Source organism: Camelina sativa, chromosome 5 (assembly GCF_030686135.1).
Source record: "Camelina sativa cultivar CO46 ecotype springtype chromosome 5, ASM3068613v1".
In the NCBI taxonomy this organism is placed as follows: Eukaryota; Viridiplantae; Streptophyta; class Magnoliopsida; order Brassicales; family Brassicaceae; genus Camelina; species Camelina sativa.
In genome coordinates this window covers 40,191,072-40,212,949 of record NC_141884.1, presented here as the reverse complement: position 1 = coordinate 40,212,949, position 21,878 = coordinate 40,191,072, and the positions used below count along the sequence as shown (strand labels likewise).

General features: G+C 32.7%; 1 long non-coding RNA gene across 2 annotated transcripts; it reads right to left on the bottom strand.

Moving 5' to 3' along the window:
- Positions 1–13,720: 13,720 nt before the first annotated feature.
- Positions 13,721–14,922, bottom strand: LOC147945011 (uncharacterized). 2 transcript variants are annotated; one of them, XR_015558590.1, is made up of 2 exons: positions 14,686–14,922; positions 13,721–14,283 (listed from the first exon to the last, which is right to left on the bottom strand). It is a non-coding gene; the product is annotated as an uncharacterized LOC147945011 (long non-coding RNA). The 2 variants fall into 2 exon arrangements; XR_015558589.1 differs by having other exon boundaries at positions 13,721–14,595; positions 14,686–14,869.
- Positions 14,923–21,878: the final 6,956 nt, after the last annotated feature.

The window sequence follows — 21,878 nt, the reverse complement described above, 5'->3', positions numbered from 1 at the left end:
TTTACAAGCTTTTTAAAAGCATTTACAAGGTTTTTAAAAGCGTTTACAATGTGTTTAAAAACCTTTTAAAAACCTTGTAAACACTTTTAAAAACTTTTAAAAGCGTTTACAATGTTTTTAAAAGGTATAAATTTCAATATTTTTGGCGGGAAAAATTTTCGTTTTTGGCGGGATAATTTTTTTTTTTGGCGGGAAAAAATATTTTTTCGGGAAAAATTTTCGATTTTGGCGGGAAAAAAAAATTTTTGGCGGGAAATTTTTTTGGCGGGAAAATATTTCTGATTTTGATGACTGTACATTCTTGTTGTCACTCAAAAAAGGGTAATTTGGTCATTTTGTATATAAAGAGGGGTAGTTTTAAAAATGGTCAACATGAAGAGGTATTTTTAAAAAGGGGTATGGAAAAAGGGGCATTTTTGAGAATGCCCCAATATTCTACATGCAAACAACTCGTCAAAGCGTCATCTTATTAACATCCACATACAATTTAACTCTAAGTTTTACCACCAAAAATGTGTTCATACACAAAAAAATATTTTATTGTTAAAGTATACTCTTTATCACCACATACAAAATGTGTCTATGAACAAATTGATCCAATTTTATGTCTCTTTGCTTTCACTTTAACATAGTTCCTTTAACCACTAAAGTTGTTTTGTACCATAGTTTTTTTAACTATTAAAAATTTTTACTCAAAAAAAAAACTTAGAAAAAGTATCTCCACTATTGCAATTAGTTTATAACCAACCCAATAAAAATTGAGAAATTAGAAAAAAATATTTTTGATATAATAAAAATAAAGTTGAAAACTATAAGCACAATGACATATGAGACTTAGATAATTCATAGATATAAATAGAAACTAAAAATACTACAACATAATATTTTTTTTTTCAAAATTTGTTTTTTGATATTACATATCTTTAACATAAAAAAAAATATTACAAAATTTTATTTTAAACCATCACAGATTTCTAATTTGAAAATCAGATTGAAGTAAATAATGTAAAATCTAAAAATACTACATTAAAAAAAAATAAAAAAATATCAGGAAGAAGGAATATAATCAAATACTAATCGTTCAAATCCTTAACTGAAAATAAAATTTTAATAAAAACATATAAAATTTTAATTTATATCATCACCGATTTGTAATTAATAATGAAATTGTAATAAATAATAGGGGGTAAAGCGAAAATGCCCCTTTCTCCATTCCACTTTTTAAAAATGCCTTTGGGAAGCGTCCATTTTTTAGGGTACTTTTTTTGGGTGAAAAAGACAACTTTGCCCTTAATGAAGGAAACCTAATTTTCTTCTCTTCGCCGCCTTCTCTCATTCTTCCTCAATCGACGATTCTCGATCCTTCTTCACGTCGTTCATTGGCGATTTTCGATCCTTCTTCGCGGCGATTTTACGTTTTTGTCTCTCGTACCCGTAATTCCCAACATCGATTCCGGTTCTATCGCAAGCAGATTCCTTCTTTCTTTGTTTCTTTATGGGTTTGTCAATTTGGACTATCGCTATCAATTTGGACTATCGCTTTTTAAAATTTAGGGCTTTTAAATTTCTTTGATATCGATTTGGAATATGTAAACTCTTTTAAATTTGGATTTATGTTCTCGTAAAACAGTTTTTAAAAGCCCCTTGTTAAACCATTTTCAAAATCCAGATTCAGATCTGACGCAATCAAATCGATAAATGTGTTTGATATGGATTTGAAATTAGTAAAGTCTTGTAAATTTGGATTTTTGTTATCTCTTGTAAAAAACTTTTTAAAAAGTCCCTGTTAAACCATTTGATATCAATTTTCAGATCGGTCGTAGTTGAATTATGTCGATAAAGTGTGTTGATAAGACGAATTCATATCGATAAAATGTGTTGTTGATTTTTAAAAACCCTTTTAAATCTCTTGTAATTCCGTTGAAAACTTTAATTAAGTGTGTTTCTTTAACAGATGGCATCAAGTGATTTTGAAGCCCTTGAACTACCAGAAAGCATATATGATATGGGTTTTGAACCAATTGGTGGAGCAAACATATGTCAACATTCAGACTTAAGCCTAGTTGACAAAGTTGAAAATGTATTAGGAAAAGAATCTCTCACGAAGCTTCAAGCTTCCTTCCTTGGGCCTATCATCAATCTTTCGGCCAGAGACATCAAATTTTCTGGGAAATTATTCCACTACTTGATGCTGAGAAGGCTGAAGACAAGAGGGAGAAACTTATGGTTTACAGTCGACATGCAACCTCTTCGGTTCTCCATGAAAGAGTTCTTCCTTACAACAGGTAATTATAAAGTGTCTGCAATGGTTTTTAAATAGTTTTAAAAGGCTTTCAATGGTTTTTTAAAGGGTTTTAAAAGAGTTTTCAAAACCTTTTAAAACCTTTTAAAACCCTTTCAAAAGGGTTAAAAGCCCAATAAAAAGGTTTTCAAAACCTTTTAAAACTCTTTTAAACCCTTTTAAAAGGGTTTTAAATTCTTTTTAAAAGGGTTATAAAACTGTTTTTAATTAAATAACCTTTTAAAACTCTTTTAAAAGGTTTAAAAGGGTTTTGAAACAGTTTTTAATCAATAACCTCGTATATTAGGCAAGTTTGAACAAACTAACATCATTGTTTTATTAAACATAGGGATTCAATGTGAACCTATTCATAGAGAACCAAGGAATAACGGCAAAGATCCAATTAGTGAACCATATTCTTGGGCGGTGAGAGGAGACTACACTTTAACTCAACTTCAATATCGACTATTTAATGAACAGGAGAGGGTGAAGAACCTTTGGATGTCAAAGAAAAGGAATGCCTCACTGCAGTGGTGTTAACATAAGGTATTTTGATGACACCATATTCATTAGAGGAGATACCTCTGTCTAGGCTTAAGCATGCATCAAATTTCGAGATGTATACAGCCTAACCATGGGGCAAAGAAGCGTATAACATTCTTGCTACATGCATTCAGAAATTCGATAAAGATTCTTGGTCAAAAGGTCAGTATAGTGTCAAGGGATTTCCCTTGGCATTATATATATGGCCTTGAGTGCTGTTCCAATTTTTGGTGATACATTTGAGAGAAGATGTAATTTTTCCAAAACATTCTATCCACTGATTCTCAACTGGCACTCAAGTCAATATGCAAGGTTTGATGAAATTGTTGATGCTATTAAGATAGCAACTTGTGTAAGTTTTGAATTCTATTAAAAAGGTAGTTTTGATTATTCATTGGTTATCTTATTTGATGAGTTTTGTTTTGATGAATTTTGATTATTTTGTAGGTTGAAGTCAAAACTATAATTGGAGATCCACAAGAATATAAGCATTTGGTTGATAAAGATGACAATGATTTTGAAGAAGTTATTGGCTTGGTTATGAAAGGCTATAGGTTGAAGAAAGAAGAATGGTCTTCTAGATTAGTTGATATTTACTATGCTATAGGGGAGTTGGGTGACAAAATGGGGGAAAAATTACCAGTCTTTGAGAAACATGAGAAAATGGAGAAAAATTTGTCAGATTCGGAAAAACTTGATATAATCCTCTTTATGTTAGAAAACTTCAATAAAAGACTAGAAGCCATTGAAGAAGCTGTCAAAACCACATCAGAGAAAGATAAGGATAAAGGAGTAAGATTCCAAGATCGCACCTTTTCCCATACATTGGACACTAAACTCTTTAAACTGAGCTTTTTTTTTTCTTTTCCCTTTGCAGTCTCACGAAAATGAAGATGGACAGAATAGAAATGAAGAGGTTATAAATGAAGAGGTCAATATTTATTTTGTAAACGACTTTATAAAAGAGTTAATTAGTCTTTGCTAAGACTTTAAAAGGGTTTTAAAAAGTTTTAAAAGTTTTCTGTTTTAAAAGGGTTTTCAACGGATTTACAAGAGATTTTAAAAGTGACTTACAATGTTTTTAAAAACTGGTGTCAAAGGTGACTTAAACCTTTTAAAACCCTTTTAAAACAGATTGTAAAACCTTTAAAATGATGTTGTTATATGTTCTTTTGTTTTGTTGCAGGCAGGCAAACAAAATGTTGATGGAGATATTGCTAGAGAAGATTTCGTAGAAAGCCCGTCTGCAGATTCTGTCCGTCCGTCAAACACACAAGATGGGAGCTACGCTGGAGATAATGAAAACACCCAAAAAACTGGTGGTGATGATGGTAATTACTTTGAAGAAACACCAAAAGTACATTGATTTAGTATTTTTATAAGTTCTCAAATACCCTTTTAAAAACCTATTGTAAACCACAATTGTTATCATCTTTGAAGGATAAATCTCCTTCTCCACGTCCTTCTACACCAAAATTTGATATTCTTTCTGAAGAAGATCATGATTGTGGAAAAGATAAAAGCATGGGTAAAGAGAAGGGAGCAAGCAGTAAGAAGACAGTTTTGAGAGAGAAAAAACAGGTAAATCATTAATTTTTTATATAGTTGTTATGAGTATATTAAAAGATTTCATCAAGTAAACCAAGCAATGATGAACTGCAGAGAAAGTCTAAGCAAAGCAATGGTGGTGATGATGATGTTACTGATATGCTCAAATTTACCCTAGAGCTACTCTCTCAAATTAAGAGATCAATGCAGTACTTAGGGGTCGAATTCCACAGAGACTCAAGACTACACAATAAATTATAGAGTTTTTCAATTATGCTAAACAGATTAATTTGAATTAAAATAAAAGCAATGCAAAATATAAAAGTTGTTGTAAATTCAGAAAATCAAAAAGCTAGGCCTAGGGAATTTCTCAGGAAATTATGAAATATTAAATCAATCAATTAATTAGGATTCAATCAATTAAGAACAGATCTAGAACTCTAAACACTTTTGTAAATTAAATCAGTTCTCACTGCAAATAATATCTAAATTTAAAACCAGAAAATCCAAATCTCTTTGTAAAATTCTAGGTAATAAATCAGCAATAAAATCAGGTTTAGATTGTTCACAAAATTATTAAATCAAATCTCTTTGTAAGAAATAATTTTGCTCATCAAAAGGTTTTATCAGGAAAATCAATTATATTCTCATATCAATTTATTTTCCTAAAGTATTAATTCTAGATGGCCAATCAAGGATTAATATGAAGAACAACCTAAGATGAAGATCTAGATAGATAATGAATCCTAAATAAACAGATCTAATAATTCATAAAATCCCTGTGAAAAACCCTGAACCTAACAAGCAAACTACTCAGACATAATCAATGAAGAACAAAACATGATTCTGAATAATAAGCAATTGAAATTAAAAGAGTAAAGGAAGGAGTTTAAGAATTCTTCTCTCAAAGCAGTTCAGATCTCTCTCCCAAAAGCTCTCAAAATCTCACAGGGTTGCAGAAAAAAAAAACTCTCTAGAATAAAACTTAAGGGTTTGGAAAACCTAAAAACTATATATATATGTCCTAAAACACGTCAGGGACTTATGTTGCAAATATGGAAAACTTTGGGGCAGATTTGTAAATTTTCCAAAACTTGGGTCTTGAGTCGGCAGAGATGAGTGTCGATCGATGCCTCCTATCTTGGTGTCGGTCGATGCTCCTGCTTTCATCCGAGACCAAATTGATTCTTCAAGATTTATGCTCCAAAACATCCAAATTGCTCCATTTTGCTCCTTTCATGCCAAAATCCTAGAAAACCTGTAAAGACTCAAAAACAATCTAGAAACAAATGAAAAGACACTAAAAGACTCCTTATATCATGGTTAAAAACCATAAAAACCATGATATATCAGTTACGAACAGAAAAGAGGTTAGTATCTAGTTGTATAATATTTTACATTTTATTAATGTTTACAAAAAATTTTGATTTTCTTGTGGCACTACAGAGGAAGAAGCGTAAACCAAGTGACAATCCAGATGCTGATATTCAAGCTAGAGAAGGGGTATGTATCTAACTTAATAATTTCTATGAGATATTTAAATTGTTTTCCAGTGTATCGATATAAAATGCGATATTTTTTTTGTTTTGTACAGCCACAGAAAAAGAAGATTAAATATGATGATGTTGGTGGTGTGGAAAGAAAAAGTGAACGAAATACAGTCCCTTCTATTCACACTCAGCCGCCTTACACGGCCGAGAAGAAGAAGCACCCAATACTTTATCCTTTTTCCAAAGTTGATAAGACCCGGTTAGAAATATTTAATGACTGGAAAAATTTAAGGAAAACAAAGTAAGTTTTAGTTTCTAGCAACAAAAGTAAAAGTTCAATTAGTCTTTTATAGACGTTTTAAAATATGTATTCATGGTTTTATAAGTATTCATGGTTATTCTGTTTATTTTTGGATGTAGGCAACTAACAATTATGGGTAAAAAAGTTGATGCTAGGTGGTTCACAACACTAGAGACGCCAGGGAAGTCGTTAACAACAATGGTATGATTACAAATCATAAGGTTTTACAATTTGTTGTTAATGTTTCATGGGGTTTTTAAAGGTTTTAAAGAGTTTTAAAAGGGTTTTTAAATTTCAAATTTTGTTCTAACCCGGTTTTGTTGTTGTTTAGCATGTTGATACAGTTGTGAAGTTATTAAGCAAAAGAGAAGAAAGTCATCCGGAGTTCTATAAAAGCAAAGCATTGACGTTGGCGGCTCTACAAGAAAATCGTGTATTTATAGCATAAGAAAATAGCGTTTTAACGCTTTATGCTATGTTAAATAAACGTGAAATTATAGATAGCGTTTATTTATAAGTAGACGCTATAAATGTATCGGTCAAACTTAAAAATTTTGACGCGGAAAGTTTTTGGGTTTCGCGGGTCTCAATTAATAGCATATCTCATAAAAAACGCTATTGAAATGAAAAGCGGGAATATATTTTTTATTGCCCGCCTCACCATTTGGAAAAAAAAAGAAATAAAAAGAATACTCACTCCTCACCTACTCACTCGTCTCACATTCTCAAAATTTTGGGTTCTCTCGACTTCTCACCTACTCACTTGTCTCACCTTCTCAATTTTTTTCAGTCTCTAATTTCTCAGTTTTCAATTTCTAATCTCACTTCTTGATTTCTAAGGGATTTGTTTGGCCTCACTCGTTTGATTTCTCATTGGTTTGGTTTCACTCGGAGCCTCACTCGTCGGATCTCTAATCTGTCAAGCCTCACTCGAAGCCCCAGTCGTCGATTTCTGAAAACCAAAGGTGATTAATCGAATCGAATCGACGACTGTTTCTTTAATCGAATCGACGACTGTTTCTTTTTTCTTCCTTCGTTTCTTTTGTTTAATCGAATCGTTTATCACTGTTTGGTAATCGATTTGTTTCTTTTGTTCTTTTGCATGCAGATTTCAGGATTCGATCTGATTCGATCTGAGTTTAAGGTACTGAAAATTTACTTTTTCTTTCTTAATATTGTTCTAAATTTTCGTTATGTGTGGGAATATAGATCTTTCTTAATATTGATGTAATTAGATCTTTTCGTCTAATATAGATCTAAATTTTTCGTTTTGTGTGGGAATATAGATCTAATTAAATTTGCGTTTTCGTTCTAACACAGTTTTTTTTTCAATTTTACAGAGATTTTTGTAAGTTCGCGAAGAGTTAAGATCTTTTCATCTGGTGAGTTATTATTTAGGAGTTTAAGTTTTTTTATTAAGTTCTTGTTCTCTTCGATTTGTGTTTTTGATTGACAACCCTGTGTTCGTGGTCGATTCAACAATGTGTTCGTGGTCGAGTTTTGGTGGTTTTGTAAGATGGACAAGTCTTGGGTCTGGCTTCCAAGGTATGAACTTGTCTTTTTTTTTTTCTTTCTGTTACATGTTTTTCCTTTTATGAGAATTAACCTTTGAAATTTTTTTCACTTGAAGGGCCAGCCTTGAGTTTCAGATAGGGGCAACTAATTTTGTGCATGCATCTGCACTGAGATTGGGTAATCCTAGTGACATGTTCTGTCCCTGTATAGATTGCCGCAATATATGCCATCAGCCGATAGCTACAATGTTGGATCATTTAGTGATTAGGGGCATGGATCAGAAATACAAGAGAAATTCATGTTGGAGTAAGCATGGGGATATTAAGACTGATAAGTGAGCGGAAGATCCGAAAGTTGAGTTAGATGTTTATGACTTGATTAGGACAGCTTTCATTGATGGTGATTCTCAACCTATGAGCTACTTTGGAGATCAGGCAGATGTTGTTGATGGTGGTAGTGAAGAGTCTGAGTTTAGGAAGAAGCTCAATGATGCTGAAACTCCACTATACTCCAACTGTCCCAACTACACGAAGGTGTCTGCAATTATGGGGCTTTACCGCCTCAAAGTCAAGAGTGGAATGTCAGAGAACTATTTTGATCAGCTGCTGATGATGATTCATGATATGCTTCCCATGGATAATGTTCTCCCGCAATCAACATATGGGATAAAGAAGTTCCTGAAGATGTTTGGCTTCGGATAGGATATGATTCATGCATGTAAGAACGATTGTGTTCTATACCAGAAGGAATACGAGGCTATGGAAAGCTGTCCAAGGTGTAGTGTATCAAGATGGGAGAGGGATAAGCAAACTACGTAAAGGTTGAGAAGGTCGTTAAACATGACGCTTATTTGTGGAGACCTACTGATGATATGGTCTTGATGGGTGATGCACTTGATGCCTTCATCGCATGGCCAATAAAGAAGATATTGCTGACTAATATTATACATCCAACAAGATCATCATCACCAATAGTAACATCACCTGGGGTAACAATTCTATCTAATGCTTAAGTTTATATTTATTGTTATTGGTGATGGTCCCTTCTGATATAAGTGTCTGAATTGTTTGGATTATAGACTGTAAGTTGCAGCATCAACACCACCAAATCAGATGGAAAGAAAAAGTGCATGCTGTTGGATTGTAATAATTCAGGACAAGTAGTTGCAGAAGGCATGGTTTGTTCAACCAATCCAGACGACAAGATCCACTTTGTCCCCTTAGGTCCAAATGCTAGCAAGGTATGGATAGAAGTATCAAAGATTGGAGATGCAAAAGTGTGGAGACCAAATTCAGAAGTGGAGTTAGTTTCTGATGCTTTAGGTACAACAATTGCGTGGCCCAATGATAAACTTGTGTTTTTGTGAAATTGTGGTGTACTTTGAGCTTGTGTGGTTGGATTTTGATTTATTAGTTTATGCCTTTAGAACATTGTAAACTTTGATTTCAATTAATGTGTTTAGGATTTTAATGGTTTAACCTTTTATATTTAAATACATAAAATAATAAAGTAATCAAAAATCAGTTAAATTGATGACATAAAAATAACATAATGCGAATGCTATTTGAAAAAATAATTATAACATTAAGTAACGCTATTAAAAAAATTAAAATAACAAAACAATATTGCTATTATAAAAAGGAATATAGCACGTGTACAAACGCTATTTTATATTACCAATAAATAGCATGCTAAAAAGCGCTATCTAATGTGCCGGATCTATTATCGCGGTCGATGATAGAGCGTTTACTAAAACGCTATCATACCGTTCGATAGCGTTTTTCCGATGCTAAGAATACACGATTTTCTTGTAGTGCGGGAGCATCTTTTTTGAGAGAGATTGATGAAAATTACTCCATATTCATTGACGACAAAGATGAATATGAGTTCCCTGAAGAAGGTTTTGGTCAACTCTTCAAGGAAGCACCTACAAACAAAATATTGGCGCCAATGATGGTTAAGGAAAAGCTTTGGATGCCATTGATGATCAATTTGGAGAAGAGGGAGTTGACTATCTACGATTTAGGCAAGCATTTCTACACTAACAAAATTAAAGATAAACTGGTGGGTGCATATGCTGTTGCAATGCCCTATATTGCCCAGAAGAAATTTGGGATGAAAAATGATACAGAGAAATCTCAATTCAGAATCAGTATTATGAATTGCATACTTCAGGTAAATATTGTTGAGCTTGTTTTCTAGTTTTGTGATATGTTCTCTATAAATACTGTGAACTCTTCACTTTGTTTTTTCTTGATAGGTTGATAAGATTGAAGATAGTGGTGTCTTCATTCTAAAGACAATCGAGTGTTTGGCTATGAGCATTACAACATATGGCAATCTTACAAATGAGTCAATTGGTGATTTATGGCAGAAAATGGCGATTGACATCTTTGCAGGTCAGTGTAGATTTTTAAATGGTTATTTAAACTGGTTTTAAATGAGTTAACAAGTTGGTATTGCAATGTATTTTAAAAGGTTCTAACATCAATTATATTATCTTTGCAGAATTACAAAATAACTAGGATAATGGAAGTTTGCATCTTGCTGGTCTATAAACGTGATCGCAGGAATGGAGTTTTAGCTTATTGCATCAAGAACAATATTTTAGTGTTTTTACTGTGACACTATTCTAAAAAAATGTTAAGTTACTCCTTTATATATATACTTCGTTTCAGTGTAGGTATTTACAATGAAGTTTAAAGCATTGTTTATCCTTTCCGAATCCTTTTAAATTTTTTTTTAAAACTCTTGTAAATCGTATAAAATTCATTGAAATTCCCAAAAAAAAACTCTTTTAAACTTTTAAAATCCGTTTTAAAACACTTGTAAATCCTATAAAATTCATTGAAATACCCAAAACAAAACCCTTTTAAACTTTTTAAAATCCGTTTTAAAACTCTTGTAAAACCTTTTAAATGGTCTTAATACTATAAAACATAATTTCTATTTTAAAAGGTTATACAATGTTTTTTTATAATCATATATATGAAAGTAGGTGAACTCTCTCCCTCAGCTTGACACATCAGCACACAAGAAAATGACACATGTAACTCTTAAAATTGGTTCACCTTCTATAGGTTACGTCTATTGGAATAAGAAAGGTCATACCAGAGCGGTGTGCCTGTTTCGAAAATAAATAAACGAGTCTTTGCCTAATAGATTATTGTCCATAAAGGAACCATGAGTTTTGAAGTCATAATTTTTCTAATGATTATTCTTTCAAGACCGAATATTATTTCTCCGAATCATGGAAAAGGGCATACTCCTTTGCATGGTAGATCTTACTACCAAATGATGGAGTGTTTGGGTGCAAGTTTGGTATTGTCTTTTTTACTAAAGCTTATTTGTTGTATATAATGCCATTCTATTTTTATGGTATATGGGCATTTGGTTATATGCTTGTGGTTTGAATTGCTTACCTGTTTCACTAGAAAGTGCTTATGTCCTAAGTATGCAAGATAGATAGTTATTTGATGGAGCAAGAAAGCTCTAACTGCAAGGCATTGTTTATTTATCTATTATTGTTGTCACGTTGATTGGTGTAGTCTCTAATAGAGGGGAACAGGTTTGTGATGGTAAAGGAAGAGGAAAACGCTTCAGAGCTACCACTGCACGTACAAGACCAAATACTGCTTCCCGTGGGTCGAGGCATATATGAGACAAGACGTGCGCTTCTCCATTTGAAATATGGTGGTTGGGTCTATTCTTTATCTCCATTTTTGTAACAACATATCATTAAAAATAAAAATAAAATTTATGATGCATTTTGTTATATTCATTCGAACATTATAATATCAACTAAAAATTTGTGTTCGATCTTAAGTTTATTTCGTTTAAATCATCTTCATTTTGACTCTGATGTGTAGTTTTTTAAAACTCCTTTCGATTAGATTGCTAAGATTCATTTGTTTGAGACTACTCACAATTTGAAATCATTTCACTCGCTTCTACGTTACATGTTTCTTTAAACATCTAATAAGATCTACCTAAGCTCCATCATGCTATTGATGACATTTCCAAAACTTACAATATATAAAATACACTCTCCACTTCAATGTAATTATCGATGGATTAAACTATGTTGGTCATTTATTCATTTTAATTGAATTACTAATACAATTTAAGGAGCAGAAATAAACCTAAAAATAAAAGGAGTTAAAAAATAAAAATTGTTGGAAAAATGAGCATCATTATACAAAACGAACAAAAGGTACACGAAATGTAGAAGACATCAATGTTCATTGCAATATGAAAACAAAAACTGATGTCTATGTAAATTTTAACTTTCAACATTAACGCATGAAAACAAAGATTAGAAGAAAATATCTGCATACAGTATTTTAACAAAAATAAAAAGTATGAAATTTATAAAACTTAAACCGCGCGTAGCGCGGGTATTCATCTAGTAAAGGTGAAAGCCCTAGGCCTAGGACCAATTGTAAAATATAACCCCCCTGTATCAATTGTCCCTAAAAGTCACGGATTCCTCTATAAAAAAGTACAGTTTTCCGTCTGGAAAGTTGAAAGTCGCGAAATTCATTCAAATCTGTATTTGCTTAAATTGGATTCTCGATTTCGTCGGATTGCAGACACGAAGTCGTCGGATTGAAAGTAGGATTCGGCTGATTGGGTTCGCGGGGACTTCGAATTGCCATTTTCTTCGTCGAATTACAGACTCTTCTTCTCCCTCGTTTTTCCTCTCAGTCCTCTATTCGAATTCGTCGTCTCTTCTTCTCCCATCTGTAAGTTTGGTTTGGTACTTAATTTTGACTTCAATTTATATTTCAATATGAATTTTTATGATGTTTTGGTGAACTCGGAATACAAAGGTTGGAAATTTATCAATGTCTTTAAAAAGTTTAATATTGGTTTTAAAATAGGATTTATAAGGGATCTTGGGTGCATGGCATGAATATGTTCTCTGTAAACAATGTTGACATGTTTTGCGATATGAGTATTTTGGAAGATTCTGCGAAGAAACTGTGCTTCCCAAAAGATTAATCACGCCAGACACAGAGGGAGATACATTAAAGAGAGTAACTAAATATTCTTCAGAGTAAGCTGTTTTGGCGACTGTAAAGAAAGCATTAAAAAAGTAGAGTTCAAGAAGTTAGAGAAGTACTTTCTTGGGTCCAATTATAGAATTTTTTAATCAGAAAGAAATCAACTTGTCGAGTCAACTGGTCCACCACTTACTACAGAGGAGGATTATATCTGCGGTAAACGAGCTCTGGTTTGCATTTGATGATCAACCTATGCGATTTTCGCTGAGGGAATTCGTCATTACAACAGGCCTTCTGGTAGGTATTGTTCCATCAGGTACTGTTAAATCAAAAAAAGATTTGTGGATGAATGATAAAATGACATGCAAACGTCTTCTTGATACTTTGAAATTTAAAAGAAAAGACATGAAACCTGAGGAAAGAATTAGATTAGGTGCTTTGTTACTAGTGGAGGGGATATTGATAGCACAAAATCCAGTAGTTCAAATTCCCTTAAGGGGGTGTATTGAATTTGATATTTTAGGAGATTTGCTGGGATTTTAATATTTCAGGATTTTGAGAGATTTGAATGTAATTTTGGGAGATTTTGATATTTTGGCAGAATTTTGAGATTTGGGTTTTGGGATTTAGTGAGATTTAATTATTAAATTTTAGGTGATTTTAGAATATAGAAAGGAAAGAAAAGAATCACATTGGGTGATCAGAAATACATGGTGATCGGAGTACATATGCAATACTCAAAATTCTGTAATGTGTAATGTGTTTTTCATATCTGTGTGATGAGTAGTTTAGCACTTTTTAGCACTATGCAACAAAGGCGTTGCCAAGTTAGCATTTTTAAAGTGGTTTCTACAAAATACAATGCTCTTGTTACTTCTGTTGAGCCGAGATCTTGTTCTCCTATTTTACATCATTCATATTAATGGACGTACAGGGTATTCTGCAGCTGCAGCTCGCTTCTCTATTTTATCATAATTATAACATTTTTCTTCAATTATTCGGATTCTTGAGATTGAGATTTAAGAAAAAAACATACTCAAAGACTTCTAACGCAAGGCTTAGGAAAACACATTAACACATGAACTTAAATATATTCCAAAGAAAAACTTAAAAAGGAGAATGTGAAGAAAGAAACGATGAACATGTATTACTGTCTTCCAGTCTGTTTGTTTTTTCTTAATCCGATCTCCTCCGTCGAATCAAATTACTCTTAGTTGTCGTAAAGGAAACATCATCGTTCAACGAGAGAAAATTAGGTTCAGTATGAGACTTGGCTTTCTCCTTGTCCAGTTCAAGTTCAAGATCCGATATCATCCACTCAAGATTCTTAACCTTTTCCTCGAGTTCTTGGACCCGAGCCACATCAGCATCAAGTTTTTTCTTCCTCTCCGAGGAAAAGGTAACCACCACTTGAAAGAGTAACCACCACTTTACTATTATTGTTTTCCAGTCGCGGAGATGGAAGACGCTCTCCGTTTTCTCAGACTTCTTTTTGACCAAGTTTGAGGTCTCATCAACATGCTCACTCTTTTCAGAGGTCACTGCTTTGGAGAGAGGAACCACCACAAGACATCGAAATCAGCTAAGCTTCAGACAGACCTAGACACGCAGCTCAAGCTAATAAGGATGCTGAACTCAGGAACAGGTTTGACAGACTCAAATACAACGAGAGTGATCTCCGTAACTGGATTACCACAAGCTACACATGTTTGGCTGTGATTTTTAACACCAATTTGATTCGTATAAGGATTTGCTATCATGGGTTCATATAAAGACAAGTTTTTTTTATCACCAATTTGATTTGATTCACGTTTGATGAATTTGATATCATACCATCAAATTAACACCAATTTCATCAAAATGTGAATCAAATCTGCAGTTTTTTTGCGTTTTTTGCAAAATCAAAAGTACCTGAGAAATTTTAAGAATAAGCTGTAAGGATTCTCAAGAGATTAATTACAAAATGATTTGAAGTTTTGCTTAAGAATCAAGACAGTTTACCTTTGTCTATGATGAAGTTCCAGATACCATCCATTGATTCGATGAACTCGATTACACATAAATTTTTTTTAGGGATTTTCTCAGAGTAAAGAGAGAAGCGTGACGAGAGAAGAGAGAAGAGTGAAAGATAGAAAGAGAGAGAGAGAGTTTTCGTAAAAAAAAATTGCTAGGGTCGAAGAATTTTTTTCTTTTTTTTTGTAGATCGAAGAAATAGTTTGAAATTTCATCTTCAGAGGTGTGATTTTGTAAGACATATTTTTGAACTAAATAAGTTACAAAAGTCTTCTAAAATCTCATTCAATAGATTTTTTAAAATTTTTGTGATTTTTTGAATAACAGTATATTTGAAGTGAGATTTATAAATTATTGTTTGAATAACAAGAGATTGTAAATGATTTTTATAAATTTCACATTGAATAACATAGGATTTCATATGATTTTTAAAAATCATCAATTAAATAACAGTGGATTTAAGAATATCCCAAAATCTCTTAAAATCTTCAGTTCAATACACCCCCCTTAAATAATTTGCTGAGAGCCAGTAGTTTTGAGAATTACTGCAAGTATCCTTGGGGTGAAATTGCTTACGAATCATTAGTGAGAGGCGTGAAACAAATGACTGTGGGAACGTTGGCAAAGACACAGTATGGAATGGCTAGCTTTCCATATGCAATCCAAATCTGGTTGTTATCTTCAGTTCGCCAGCTAGGGGAACATTTTGGTGTTAGGGAAAGCATTTCAAGCCAAAATCAATATCTCCCACTAATCTTGCAATGGCAAAAGACATCTTCCCCAAAATTCAATGAAATAAAATTTGTTCTTGAGCCTTACAAGGTACTAATACTTCTCTTGAACTTTTTTTTTTGTTTTCCAATAGTTTTAAAACATATTGTAAACCCTTTTTAAAAAATGTTAGTAACGTAATTTTGATTTACAATGTGTTTTAAACTGGTTTACAAGACTTTACAACGGATTTACAAGGGATTTCGAGAGTTATAAAAGAGTTTAAAAAGGTTTCACAATATCTGTATAAGACTTTTGAGATATAATATGACTCGATTTATCTTTGCAGTTTGAAGTGAAAACAATTGTTGGTGATCCCGATGAATATAACCATTTGGTTATGCCACCGAATGATGAAGACAAGGATTTTGATGAAGTTGTTAAACTTGTAATCCAAGGCTATAGGATGACTAAGGAGGAATGGATTCAAGGATTTATTCAAGTTGAAAAAGGAGAACAAAATAAAAAAAAGCGTGTGAGAGAAGCTGCAGGACCATTCTTGAATCAAACTAACAAAAAAAAAGAATATCTTGTAGTGGGAAAATTGACATGATTTTAAAAACATGTCAACTTACTCACAAAAGATTAGTGAGACTAGAGAATCATGTGGGGATCACTACTGCTGCTGCAACACCACAATGGGAATCAAGGGCATTTCAAGAAGAGGAAGTACCAGCCTCTGCAACTGCTTTCCAAGAAGAGGAAGTACCAGCCTCTGCAACTGCATTTCAAGAAGAGGAAGTACCAGCCTCTGCAACTGCTTTCCAAGAAGAAGAAGTACCAGTCTCTGCCACTGCTTTTCAAGAAGAGGAAGTATAAGCCTCTGCCACTTCTTTTCAAGAAGAGGAAGTACGAGCCTCTGCCACTGATTTTGAAGAAGAGGAAGTACCAGCTTCTCCAAGTGAATTTGTAAGTGAAAAAAAAAACTTAATTCCTTTTAAAATGATTTTAAAAGTGTTTTAAAGAGTTTTTAACAAAATCATATAATTGTTTTCAAAGGTTTTGCTAGTGTTTTAAATAGTATTAAACAAAATTTACAACATTTCTAGGCATCTAAAGAAGAGAATCAAGATTATCAAAATGAGAAACAAACTGACTTGAGAGGGGACCCAAGTGTTATTCCTGAAGAAAATACCCAGGATACTAATGAAAAGATCCACAAGAAGAGGATATGAATAATGATAAGGTATGTGTTACTTGAATATGATCGACAAATTTTAAAACCTTGTAAAAACATATTTGAAAATAATTTACATATGGTTAATGAAAATATAATTATTTATGCAGGATGAGAAGCCTAACAGTGCTGATGATGTATACTCAAGCCAAGAAGAAGCGTACACTGTTATATCGGATGACGAAGAGTGTATTAATATTTCAGATACTGATGAAGACCCAAGCCAAGAAGAAGCTCCAACTCAACAAGAAGACCCAAGCCAACAAGAAGCTCCCACTCAACAAGAAGACCCAAGCCAACAACAAGATCACACTCAACAAGAAGACCCAAGCCAACAACAAGATCACACCAGCCAGGAAATGGGCAGTTGTAAGTTGTTGAATTCTTTATTATAAATGATTTGCCCTTTTGAAAATGACATATAATATTTTGTTTCTTATGTTTGTATTAGTGCAAACACCTACTACGCAGGAAAACAATATAAGTGACGAAGAAATGAAACAAATCGAGAAAGTTATAACTTCTTGGACTAAGCGCGGGGACATCAAAATTATGCTTTCGTCAATGGATGAAGTAAGTTTGAAAAAATCATATACTTGTTATCATAGGCTTTAAATATTAACAAAATTTGGATGTTCTAATTGTAGTATCTTTGGCAAGGGAATAAGTGGGAAAAAGTCTATGACATGGATTTGAAAACTAAAGAAGATGTAAAAAAAAGTAGCAAGGAAGGCAATATTAATTCTTCATCCTGACAAAATTCCTAAAGATGTTACTCCACAAATGAGATACCTTGGTACCCGAATGTTTTCAACATCAAAGGTTAGTGAACCTCGACTTTTGTTAGATTTTATGCATATTTTACTGTTATTTAATATTAATTTAAATTTTTGTTTTCTTTTGCAGGAGTACAGGGACAAATACTTCATGGAAAATCCATAATTTGCAGAATTAGCAAATACCTAGGTTATGGAAGTTTGCATCTTGCTGGTATTTAAACGTGATCGCATCAAGAAGAATAATGAATGGCAAAGTATTTTAATGTTTAGTTTGCAAGTAGATTTTTAAAAATTGTTTTTTTAATGTTAAGTTAGTTCTTTTCACTTGTAAAACCTTTTAAATGGTGTTAATCCTATAAACAGTTTAGTTATACAAGAGTAGTTTGTTCAAACTTGCCTAATATACAAGGTTATTTCTTAAAAAAAATTGTCTTAAAAAAGGGGTTTAATAGGTTTTAAAACCTTTTAAAAGGTTAAATCTTCTAAAACGGGTTAAAATTCTTTTAAGTTTTAAGGGTTTAAAAGAACTTTAAAAGTTTTAAAAACCTTTTAAAACCTTTTAATAGGGTTTTAAAACCTTTTAAACGGGCTTTTACAACTTTTCAAAGGTTTTAAAAGAGTTTTAGAAGCTTTTGAAAACTTTTTTAAAACCTTTGAAGACCCTTTTAAAACCATTTTAAAAACCATTGAAACTCTTTTAAAACCATTTAAAAATCATTGCTGGTATATAAACGTGATTGCATCAAGAAGAATAATGAATGTAATAGTATTTCAATGTTTAGTTTGCAAGTAGATTTTTAAAAATTGTCTTTTTAATGTTAAGTTATTTCTTTTCACTTGTAAAACCTTTTAAATGGTATTAATCTTACAAACAGTTTAGTTATACAAGAGTAGTTTGTTCAAACTTGCCTAATATACGAGGTTATTGCTTAAAAAAAAAAATTTTTTAAAAAAGGGTTTTAATAGGTTTTAAAAGGTTAAATCTTCTAAAACGGGTTAAAATTCTTTTAAGTTTTAAGGGTTTAAAAGAACTTTAAAAGTTTTAAAAACCTTTTAAAACCTTTTAAGAGGGTTTTAAAACCTTTTAAACGGGCTTTTACAACTTTTCAAAGGTTTTAAAAGAGTTTTAGAAGTTTTTGAAAAAAAATTTAAAACCTTTTAAGACCCTTTTAAAACCATTTTAAAAACCATTGAAACCCTTTTAAAACCATTTAAAAATCATTGCTGGTATATAAACGTGATTGCATCAAGAAGAATAATGAATGTAATAGTATTTCAATGTTTAGTTTGCAAGTAAATTTTTAAAAATTGTCTTTTTAATGTTAAGTTATTTCTTTTCACTTGTAAAACCTTTTAAATGGTATTAATCTTACAAACAGTTTAGTTATACAAGAGTAGTTTGTTCAAACTTGCCTAATATACGAGGTTATTGCTTAAAAAAAAATTGTTTTTAAAAAAGGGTTTTAATAGGTTTTAAAAGGTTAAATCTTCTAAAACGGGTTAAAATTCTTTTAAGTTTTAAGGGTTTAAAAGAACTTTAAAAGTTTTAAAAACCTTTTAAAACCTTTTAAGAGGGTTTTAAAACCTTTTAAACGGGCTTTTACAACTTTTCAAAGGTTTTAAAAGAGTTTTAGAAGTTTTTGAAAAAAATTTTAAAACCTTTTAAGACCCTTTTAAAACCATTTTAAAAACCATTGAAACCCTTTTAAAACCATTTAAAAATCATTGCTGGTATATAAACGTGATTGCATCAAGAAGAATAATGAATGTAATAGTATTTCAATGTTTAGTTTGCAAGTAGATTTTTAAAAATTGTCTTTTTAATGTTAAGTTATTTCTTTTCACTTGTAAAACCTTTTAAATGGTGTTAATCTTATAAACAGTTTAGTTTAAAATGGAGTTTACAACACGAGAGACTGAAATATTTTATTAAATAGAACAAATACAAGATAAATTATTCAAGAGTTTTTAAAATAGATTTGAACTATTTAAGTTCATATTTCAGTTTCCTCTCCCAGCGTATTGGTTTGTCATCTCTCTAGCAATTGGTTCAAACCTTGTCCTATCATATTTGTAGAGGTTGGCAAGATTTTCATTGATCTGGTCCTCATCATTGACCTCTGGTTCAATCAACTTCTCCACTAATCTCTTGAAAAGCAAAATAATCGACATGGGATGCCATAGGCGGCCCTCAACACTCTTAGGTATATGCCTCCATTATCTGCTACGTTTGGGTGGTAAATTTTTGTGACGAAACAAACATACATTATCAAGAACTATTGAGTTGCTGCAAAAACAAGAGTCCTAATACACATGCTTGCTAAAATAAAAAGGGAGTATAATCAAAAACAGATACCTTGGGGGGGGGGGGGTGATTTGGGAAATCAGACGGAAAATGAAGACTCATTTTAAACACTCCCCCTTCATAAGGGGTGTTCACCGGTCCGATTAAAGTAGCCTCCCAATGGAAAATGTCGTCATCAACAATTACTAACAAAAAGGCAAACACACTCAATCTCTTTTATCCTTAACAGTAAAACAAATCTAATATGAAGATGTATGCGTTTACCTGCTGTGACGTTTGTCAAATGATCCCTGGTCAAATATTTCAACCTAGACCTTAGATGGCTTGAAGAAAGATGGGCCATTTCTGACGGATTGAAGGAAGAAGGTAATAGGATTTGTCGAATCTGAGAGATGATTTATGCGTTTTCGTGAGACAAAGGTTTGATGTGTAAGTCAAGAGCAAAAAGTATTTATAATACGCGAAGCGTCGCTTTGGTTTACAAAAAGTACCCATTCGGCTTCATAAATACATAATTCTTACCCTTTCAACGCGTAATTATAACCGAACCAAAGCGACGGTTCGCGTATTACCCCTTCAATCAATTACGATTTTATGAGCCTCTGGTAGCGCTGTTTCAAAATCTTACCCCTTCGCTGTTTCGAAGTGACTCTTCGCGTATTAGCCATTAAACGATTTGATTGGAAAGTGGAATAGAAACTTAAGCGATTCGAAATCAAAAGTGGAACGCTGTTTCTCTCTGGGCTTGGGGTAACTGCAAAAATCCTTTATAGTATATTGATTTATCTCCTTCGATGTTCGTAATAAACATTACTAAATTTGACTGAAGATGGTGAAATCGGAGGAAATTTAAGGTTTTTGCAGGGAGAGAGAAAAGAGAGAGAGAGAGATGAAGAGGAGTAAGAGGAAGGGGAAAGGGAAGGGGAAGAGAGAGAGAGAGTGTGGGGTTTATATGATTTACAAGAGTATATATGGTTTTTAACAGGTTTTAAAAAGGTTTTACAAGTTGTTTATAATAATTTAAAAACAGTTTGACTTGCTTTTTTAAAGGCATTACAAGTTCCTTGTTTATAATGATTTAAAACAGTAAAATCTGGAAGAGAAAAAAACCTAAGAAAATAGAGTTTATAACACCACAGACTGAAATATTTAATTAAAAAGAACAAACTCAAGTTGAATTAAAGAGAGAGAGAGAGAGAGAAAGAGAGAGAGAGAGAGAGAGAGAGAGAGTGAGTGAAAAAACAGACCTTTTTTTTTTAAATAATAAATAATAATATAATAAATAAACTAACAACTAGTGGTTCCATACCCACTAGCCACCTAACCACAATCACAACCAACAGCGGAAAAAAAACCAAATACCAATCAATATCCAATAATAATCCAATAAAATAATATAACCAATAACATCAACAATATCCAGTATTAACTTCCAATCCTAACTAATGTCTCCAAACAGCATAAACCAATGAACCAGCAATCCTAAGCAACATTCTAGGATTCAACTCTAGCAACCTAACAGAAGCCAGACAACCAAGCAAACCACTAGAACATCCTCCTCTTCATTGCCTTGATTCCACAGTCACACTTTGCCTTTACCTGTACCACAAATACATATTGCAATGCATGAGTCTTTTATAAACACTCAGTAAGGCAATCCTCCCATCTACTGGGCTATACACAAAAGCAATAGAGTATCAATAACCATCACACAACAATCAACAAACGGCAAATAACAAACCAAGACTTAGCATCGACCGATGCAACACATGCATCGACCGATGCCAAATGGGGAAGCATCGATCGACGCAGAAGCTGCATCGACCGATGCAAGTGTAACTTGCATCGACCGATACCCAGTCTGCATCGACCGACGCATGTTCGATGTAACACGAAAACCCTAGAGTTTTACGCGCCGTCCTCCCACTTGCATCGACCGATGCAAGATATGCATCGATTGACGCAACGTCGAGCACCGTGATTTCCCCGAAGCTTCTCGCCGGATCTTCGTTCCTACAACCACAAAACTCGATCCCAAGCCACAAGAAAGCTTCCTAACGTCTATAGCAACGATCTAACAAGTCTAACATCACACAAAAAACAGATTAAAGAGTCCTCTAGCTGAGATAAGCCATGGTCATGCACTTAC